Source organism: Palaemon carinicauda, chromosome 45 (assembly GCF_036898095.1).
Source record: "Palaemon carinicauda isolate YSFRI2023 chromosome 45, ASM3689809v2, whole genome shotgun sequence".
NCBI lineage: Eukaryota > Metazoa > Arthropoda > Malacostraca > Decapoda > Palaemonidae > Palaemon > Palaemon carinicauda.
The window spans coordinates 15593012-15603011 of record NC_090769.1 but is presented as its reverse complement, the minus strand read 5'-3'; positions in this window follow the sequence as shown (position 1 = coordinate 15603011).

The following is a 10000-nucleotide window of genomic DNA, read 5'->3' as shown; positions in this document are numbered from 1 at the left end:
TGTTTCTATGCCAATTACCCATTTCCCTCAGTGGGTGACATCTGGCAAACGATAGAACCGTTAATACCAGGATTATTTCTTAATTGCTTATTCAAGGATAAATCACCTGTTCAGGAAACTTATCATTCAGTTGTTCAAAGATCTGCGTAGACGTTTAATCATTGGCACACCGATCTCAACTAAATGTTAACCTCTTTACTCATATCGCAAAAATTGTCTCAAAACATACTTTTACATTCAAGAAAATGGTGAATGTAAGACTCACGGGAAAAGTGATTACAAGCAGAGGCTCAAGAGGGATTAATAAAGAGGGGTTTAGCAACGAGATGCAACATTTCATATACGTGTACGACACTTAACGTGGAACATCTCTAATACTGAAAAGCTTACCATCTCTCTCACCATTAATTACTAATACTAGAAAGTCCAAAACCTCAGTGAAAAATTTCCCATGTCAATTACATGACGAGAAAATCAGCCTCTCACCATTATCACAAATGAAAAACTCACCAACTTCACCATGAAGACTAGTGAAGAATTCACCCAAAGATCATGAAACGATTCGTTGCTAAATGTAATGGGGGTACCGTAGACACGAAGTTTTCATCATATAATAATAGAAAAGAAGAGGAGTAAGATGGCGATAAAAGATGCACTAAAAATTCATGGGAAAGATCTGACTATTCTGTCGACCCTGGTCACAGAGGGGTCTCTTGAAATAATGTTTCACACTGTCGGAAACACAACCCGCACAATATATATATATATATATATATATATATATATATATATATATATATATATATATATATATTTAGCGTGTGAGAGAGAGATCTAGCTAATAATTGGTGCACGGTGAAAATTATGGTCCACGGAGTTGAACCTTAATAACAATGGAGTATGATTGTAAGTAGGTTTAGGACTGTGGCTTACTCAACATCTAGATCTTTACTTTGACAATATTTCTTAAGCTATGTAAGACTCCTTTTAAATTCTTAGTGTGATTCTTGATTTCAAATTTACTTTTGAGAAACACATTCGGTCTGTTTCTTTCTTCCATTTTACAAAATAATTGGCTTATTAAGAAAGTCATTTAAAATTTTCGGTGATCAATCTATTCTGAAGAAATGTTTTCATACTCTCATTCTGCCTTGTTTCGAGTATCGTTCTCCTGTCTGGTCTTCAGCTGCTGGCTCTCATCTTGATTTATTGAACAAACTTACAGTATATTAAATATCTTATTCCTGGCCAGGATATTAATCCTGGCACCGTCGTTCATTTAATTCTTTATGCTTGTTTCACAAAATTTTTCATAATTCCTTTGCATTCAGATCTTCCCAGACTGTAACCTAACTGTACATAATACTAGGTATGCAGTCAATTCTAACAGTTGTGCCCTCTCCACCATAGGCACAGTACTAGACAGTATTCTAAAAGTTTTATTCCAGCTGTGACCAAGGTGAGGAATGATCTTCCGAATCTCACCGTTGCATGTTTTTATGTTGCAAATGTTTTTTTTTAAACGTATTTTATACGACCATCTAGGAAATATTTTCTAGTAAATAGCCTCCCTGAATATAAAGAGCCTATACAATGACAAACAAACAACTACTTAGATTATCAAAAACTGTGACCAATATGAAGAATGATCTTCCGAATCTCACCGTTGCACGTTTTTATGTTGCAAATGTTTTTTAAAACGTTTTTTTTTACGACCATCTAAGAAATATTTTCTAGCAAATCGCCTCCCTGAATATAAGAAGCCTATACAATGACAAACAAACAACTACTTATATTATCAAAAACTGTAAGTAGGCCGATTGCCTATGTTGGATTCTATTTTAAAGCACCAGTGTCTTTAGAGTAATCGCCTCTACCGGTCTAGACATGCGGTGTCAGGCATGTGCCGTTTGGCAAGGCTCCCTCCTTGGGGGAGAGGGTTGCAGAGATATTTGGCTAGGTCGCCGCAGTTCTTTTTGCCTAGCGGTCCGTCTGCTCGTGAAATTCTTCAAAGGGGGTGACAGAAACATATAGCAGCTGCCTTCTTCGTAGTCTGATGTTAGATTGCTATTATCTTCCCTAATTGGGATTATGATATCTGTTTCAATACTATCAAAAGATGTAGTTTAATTTAATCAGGTTGGTTTGCTTAAGGTACGTTTTGCATGCAGCGATTGTTGCGATCATCGCTGAGCACTAATTACATTTATTCCTATGGGGCTGTTTTGCAACGAGCGATTATCGCAACAGTCGCGAACGATCATCGCTGGCTCCAAATAATCGCTCGTTGCAAAACAGCCCCATAGGAATAAATGTAATTAGTACTCAGCGATGATCGCAAAAATCGCTGCATGCAAAACGTACCTTTACTAGGTATAATTACTCAACCAGAAGGTTAACTAGATTGATGACTAAAATCCGAATCGAAGCCTTTAACCTTATTAAGCTACTTTCCACTTGATGCCATGTAGTGAAGATGGAGCACGAGATTATTATTCAAAAGATGAAAAAGAATTTTCAGGTCCTGGTTGAGTTCTCCTGTAGAGAAAGGAGGAGGTTTCTGGTGTACTACTGCCACGCCGTCTGTCGTCTTAGGTTGCCTGACGTCTGGAATGCTAAGTGCCTCGTCGGAGTTCCTCACAAGGGAGTAGTCTCCTTACGTAACATTTCCAAACCTTATGGAGAAGAGCATCTTAAAAGACCCATTAAGGCAACGTATGCTGAATCGAAGACGGCACGGTAGCATGTGGTAAGTTGTGTGTGTGTGTGTGTGTTTGCAGACTTATTAAATTATATCATTATTATTTGTTGACTGTATAATAATAATAATAATAATAATGATACAAATAATAATAATAATAATAATAACAATAATAATAACAATAATAATTATAATAATACTATGAAAGACTTGGTTCACTTAAAAACAGAAATAATTTAAATGCCAAAGAATTATTGAAGAATATCAAGAATCAGCAATATATATATATATATATATATATATATATATATATATATATATATATATAAACTGAAAAATACAGAAGAATAACCTTAGAAAAGAAAAGAAAGAATTTTTGAGGTACATTATGAATCGGAAAGAAAAGGAAAACTGAAACGAATTGGAGATAATAATAATGATTATATCATTATTAATATCGGAAACACAAAAAAAAAAATTCTAAAGAATATAGAAGAATAACTTTTAAAGGTCTAATAATAATAATAATAATAATAATAATAATAATAATAGTAATAATAATAATAATAATATCAATAACAATAATAATAACAATAAAGTAACCTTTCATACTCTTACGTCAAAGTAAATTGCATATTGAAAAACAAATACCTTTTGGCTTTACGCACAATTACTTACAACAAGTGAAATTATCAATTAGAAGAGTAATAAATGCCGGCTTTCCTCTAATTAAACGAATCATCTGTGATCTGTCAACAAATGGTTTGCAAAGAACACATCATTGTCAATAAAATGAGAGCCATGAGTTACGGTTAATACCTCAAAACAAACGATTATTCATAAAAGCAAAAACGTATCTCCTGTAATTTGACATCTATACCGATTCATAAAGCGGATTAACAATAAACCGACTTTATTTTGAATATGATATATATATATATATATATATATATATATATATATATATATATATATATATATGTATATATATACATATAAATACATATATACATACATACATACATATATATATATATATATATATATGTATATGCATATATATACATGTATATGCATATATATACATATATATACATATATACATACATACATACATATATATACAGTATATATATATATATATATATATATATATATATACACATACACACATATATATCGCCACATAATTTCAAAATAATATTATCAATAGGTTGGCCAAGACACCAGCCACCCGTTTAGATAATACGGGTAGAGAGTTATTGGGTCCTTTGAAATGCCAGATAGTAGTACAGTGAATCCCTTTCTGGTTACGTCTTAGTTTTCCTTAGCCTATACATAATCCGAATAATCTGGCCTATTGTTTACACATACACCTGTCAACACTTGGATAATTACTGCACTGTAATTGTTTAGTTGGTACTTTCCTCTTGATAAGGATAGAAGAGACTTTATCTATGGGAAGCAACTCTTTTAGGACAGTCCAAACTCAAACCATTGTTCTCTAGTCTTGGGTAGAGCCATAGCCTCCATACCATAGTCTTGCACTGTCTTGGGTTAGAGTTCTCTTGTTTGAGGGTACACTCAGACACACTTTTCTATTTGTTATCTTATTTGCTTTTCTCACTGGGCTATTTACCTTGTTGAAGCCCTTAGGCTTATATCATCCTGCTTTTCCAACAATGGTTGTAAGTTATCAAGGAATAATAATAATAATAATAATAATAATAATAATAATAATAATAATAATACGTGCATACAATCCAGACATGGATAGCAATGAGTAACGTAGAACATTTTTGAAAGCCTGAATCGCTGCATGGCTGGGTCTGGTGGATATAAGAGGGTGGTTCCGCTAGTTAATTTGAATGCAAAAGTATGCGCAAAAGTCAGAAGATGTATCCCACTAGATATGGAATTCCTAGAGCGGAAGAAAATTGGGCGACGGTAAATATGTAGTTTCCAAAGAAGAAAGTTAGCAAGTATACATGGGAAAAAGTAAATGGTGGGAGCATATTTGTTAAATGAAGTGTATGCAGTAGATAAAAGTGCAAGTTGGTGGGTATAATGGTGATAAAAAAATGAGTTGCAGCTGGTATATCTGATCATTACTTGGATTAAGCTAAAATTAAAATGGATATAAATCGAAGTTAAAAACATGCCTTGACATATTACGTTATGTGATATTAATATGAAAGAAGTACGAAACACAGTTGGAGAAAGTATGAAACATGAGCTTGTGTTGAAGATACACAGGTCCAAGGAGTAGATGAGGAGTATGTAAAACTCTACAATAGGTACAAATGTAACGCAGGTAATATTTGTGTATAGGGGGTAGAGTGAGAGGGAAAACTTAGCATGTGGAGAGGAAAGGAAAAAAGGTTGGGTGAAAGAAAAAATATTGCTGGTACAATTACGTGACAACTGAGAAGATTGTGAGCAAATATACAGAAGGATGGATTAGGTAAAGTGGAAAGTGGGATAGAAAAAAAAACCGTAAAAGAAAAAGAGCGGAGAGGGTAAGTAATAACATCATGTAGACAAGAGGTTCTACTAGTTAGTAAATCCAGAAAGAATGCCATATACAAAAAAATTAATCTCAGAGGGAAAAAGTGTATATGGAAAGATGCTGCATAAAGTGAATGTAGTACTAGGTAGGTGTAATGAGTGTTCTGAATATTTTCTGTGTAGAAAACAAAAGACAGGCCGGATAAAAATGCTCAAAGATCATTATTTTAACAGACGAGAGAATATAATAGTTGCATTTATGTGAATTTACCAGTACAAATGTTGATAAACTCCGGTCCAGTAAAAAAAAAAATTAATCTAGTGTAGAAAATGCAAGCAGAATTTGAGAATGTGAAAGAAAAAATTGAGGACTTCAGGTTGATAAAGAGCTAAAGGAATGGAAAAGCACAAGGAGTTGGTGGGACTAAAAGCTAGAGGCTGCAGTAAGGTAGTCATAGTATGACTGCATGGCTGATATAGGTGTGTAAGGTGTATCTGGAAGAAAGAAAAGATCCAACGGAGTGGAAAAGAGAAGTAATTGTATCGTTGTATATATTTAAGAGGAGACTGCAAAAATTATAAGGATATGCCATAATAAACATATAACAGAAATTTGATTGAAGAAATATAATAGATACGGAGGAAATGAAGGGGGAAAACAATGTGGGTTTAGACGAGGAGGTGATTGCATGGCATGCGCTTGTGGAAAAGCAAAAGAGAAGCTTGCAAACTTCAAGGAAACACAGTGTATTATAGGGAAGACAATAACACGTACGATGTATGCTAATATATCAAATCTAGTTTGTGCTTGAAGTACTGCAGTGTTAACAAATCCACAGAGAGAAAAAGATCGAGGTCGACAAAGAAAAGCCATCATAATCTCTACTTTTCTTACAGCGTATAATATGACACAAAGTTCTTATTTAAAGTGAAACAAATATCTCTACTCCCAAGACTAAGGAAAAATTAACCAGATGAATGCAATAAAGTGGCACACGTTCTGTACTGCGTGTATGTTAACTTTTCTTGTTTTATGCCTTTTGAGAAACTTTTGCGTGTAACTAGTCTCCTTTCGACAACCAACCATTGTACTCTTCGTAATAAAATCTAAACTACACAACGCGTAAATCCTACGTAAGAACCAAGTACATGCATTCTCAAATGAATCTAATCACTAAACCGGGACCCATCAGCAATATTTCTAATTTGATAGATCCTTTGGTTATATTGAGAAAATAGAAAATTAAGAAAATAGAGTAGAATCGAACAGTTAAATCCGTGAAATGACCACTTACATTCGACGAGAAAGTACATTTATCTTAAAACGTAGATGAAATAATAAAAAATAAAAAAAGTTTTTTTTTTTGGCCTCTGCCGAGTTTTCCAATCTCAGCCGTTTTCACTGATTTGTTTTCCGGATTAGAGGTAGATTTGTTGCAGCTTAGTATCTAGTATGTTTGTTTAAAAAGCTTTTTTCTGGTTTTACCTGCATCAACGTTGACAGGATGCAAAGCTTGAAGGATCGTGAAAAATGTGTTGGAAATGTACAAGAGAGAGAGAGAGAGAGAGAGAGAGAGAGAGAGAGAGAGAGAGAGAGAGAGAGAGAGAGAGAGAGAGAGAGAGTTTCACGACCGGGTTACAATGTGACGGACAAAAGAAAAAAAGCATATTGCTTTCGAGACTGACATTTATTCTGCTAACACACTCGTATTAAGAATGGAGAATGCTACCAGACTCGCACAAAAGCTACAGTCTGAAAACAAAAATCACCTAACTTGTTTAACCTACAATATCATTTCTCTCTCTCTCTCTCTCTCTCTCTCTCTCTCTCTCTCTCTCTCTCTCTCGTCCTTAACTCGCTGCAATAATGTCCGTGTCTCTCGGTCTGCACGTCTGTCCTTTCTCTCCTTCCCTACCTACCTACTCACGATCGTTGTTTTCCTTACTCCACACAGGGCATTCTTCGCTTCCTTGACTAATATTGACTTAAACTCTCCCCTCTAATATCACCTCCCTGCAACTCAGAGTTGGTGGAATTTATACCCCAAAATCCACTCTCTCTCTCTCTCTCTCTCTCTCTCTCTCTCTCTCTCTCTCTCTCTCTCTCTCTCTCTCTCTCTCTCTCTCTAACTATTTGTCATGGGAATGAGTTATTACAACGAATTTGCTACGATGCTAAACAACTCCTCTACGTCCATGTAAAGCTTGTGTGATATAGGTGGCAAAACCATGAATTATACTTAATCGTGCGTTGTGTACAAGTAACATGAAGAGTACATGGCAATAAGTTTTAAAGCATCATGATATTTGTTCGTAAAGGTGCTATTATACGAGCATTTTTCTGCATCTTATCGACAAGATTAACCCAAAGCAGCCTATGATCTGCCTCTGTGCTTGTTCTGAAAAAATAGCCGATTCAGAGCATTCCTAATCGACATCCATGTAACTCATATTATTAGAATTGAATCATAGATAAATACTACAAGATACGATATATAGCATAGTATAAATCATAGGAACTTATCATTCTTCGCCTTCCTTTGTAATGAAATAGGTTATTAGTTTTGTAGATAAGCTAGACTTGTGCCACATATGCTTTGGTTTTCCAAATGTATATTTAGGAATGTATGTGTTCCATTCAAAAAAAAAAAAACCAGCTTAATCAATAACAACAGTAAAATGTATAACTAGATTAAATGCATAATGACTGTTCTATGAAGTAAGAAAATACCTGTAATACAGCATTAAATGATACGGCCAATGTATGTAAATAACATATACATCTTTTGATACTCAATATGGGACACACGGCATTACAAAATGCTAACAAATATTTTTCTTATCACAACACCTGAAGCTTGTGTCTTGTCATTACCATAAAGCTATCTTTTCAGCAATAATAGTAACATGAAGATTCATAAAAATTGTACAGATGTGGTATAAATCATTCAGACAATACAGATAATAAATGGCCACGAATAGGCTTCAACATTATTGTTATGATACAACCTTAGTTACAAAAGAGGGATGCTATAAGATCAAGGGCTCCAATAGGGAAAGCAGCCCAGTACGGAAAGGAAATACAAAAATAACTATAAACCTTGTATATGAAAGAAATAATAGAAAATATAAGATATATTAAGATCAGTAACATAGTTAAATTAGAGCAGTCATAACTATAAAAACACAAAATGACAAAGAAAATTAAACCTGTTGATCGCGTAAATACTAAAATCATAAGTTAGCAGCACAATTTTTGTCAATCAACTTTTTAAGGACCCCTGCCTCCTTCCAGTCATTTCACTGGTCCATCGACCATCAATCATCCCCATTCACAAAATCAGAAATACCCATTAAAGTTTGCATACCTTTACTTATAATGCAGTTATCTACCCTTATACCTTCGATGGATATCCTAGAGCCGTTTACCTGTATTCAAGTATATCACTATATCCAATGCCTACATTAATGTTGTAATATATCTGGGCTTCCAAACAGATACCGCTGAAAATAGTAAGAGATGATCAAAATGAACATAATATCAACGAAGACTACCTTTCATCGAAAAAATAACGATGTTGAGTGTGATAATTATGGTAAAGACTATAATGGTCAACCTCACTGACGCTATAAGAATATTATCATTAAGGCTAATATTATCATAATAATAATTCTAGTTGCCCTGTCCTCTACTTTTCTAGATCGCAAAACTATCCTGAACCTAGGGAGCCATGTAAGTAGCATCATCATCTATTAATGGAAATGTGTATGAACCCTGAGAAAGTCACTTCATATTCTCTGCGGATTGGTATGAAACTCTTAAAGATGTTATGCAAAATGACATCCCTTGCTTCGAGCGTATTCATATTACAATTGTGTAATAAGGATGTTTGTTACCTCCCCAGCACCAACAAATACCACCCAACAATCCTTCCACCTCATTGCCATACAAAATCATTTTAATCTACTTAGGTAAAAGTACCACAATTCGGAAAAAAACTTAATCTTACGATGACATGATCTAACAGGTTGATGAGATGCGGAAACAGTGAGTTCACCTATATATGAGTTGACCCCCTGTGTGTGAGAGGATGGTCAGGTAAGTGCTATATAATCTACAGAGACAGGTTGTTCCGCCTTTCATCTTTAGAAAACACTACAAAGGTGAAAGATTCCACTAAGAATAAATAGACACTTCGCTGAAAGGCAAAATAAAATTTGAATGATTTTGCCCAAGAGAAAAGAAAAAAGTACCTTTCTTATGTTGGTATTGCTGATATTGAAATTCTTTGATTCAAAATGTGGCTTAAATATATACAAGTGCTTTTTTTCTTGCTTTATATTATCAATTTTGTCTAATATATGATAATATACGCTAAAACTCCAACAAGAAAATCATAATAATCACTTACTTTAAGTCCTTGCACCACTAACGCAATTTGCCTTTTGGCTTTTCTGTCATTAACACACATACACTAGACATTGTACACATTTATGTAGATACTGATATACAAATGTGAATACGTACATGTAAAAATATTAAGCAACGACTGAAAATCTTTATGACATTTCAACAACAATCTCCACTATTCATAAGTCTTTCTTCAAGCATTCCCGGATATATTTATTCGTGCCCTCTTAATATTTTCTACTGAGTTTAATGTCCTGTAAACTAAGTTCAGTATCCATAAGTCGCATTATCATTCTTATCTTTACAAAAGTTGAATATGATTAAGATAATTTTGTTAAACTACATCTGCAGATGTTGGCAGAGACTTAAAAAAAAATTTA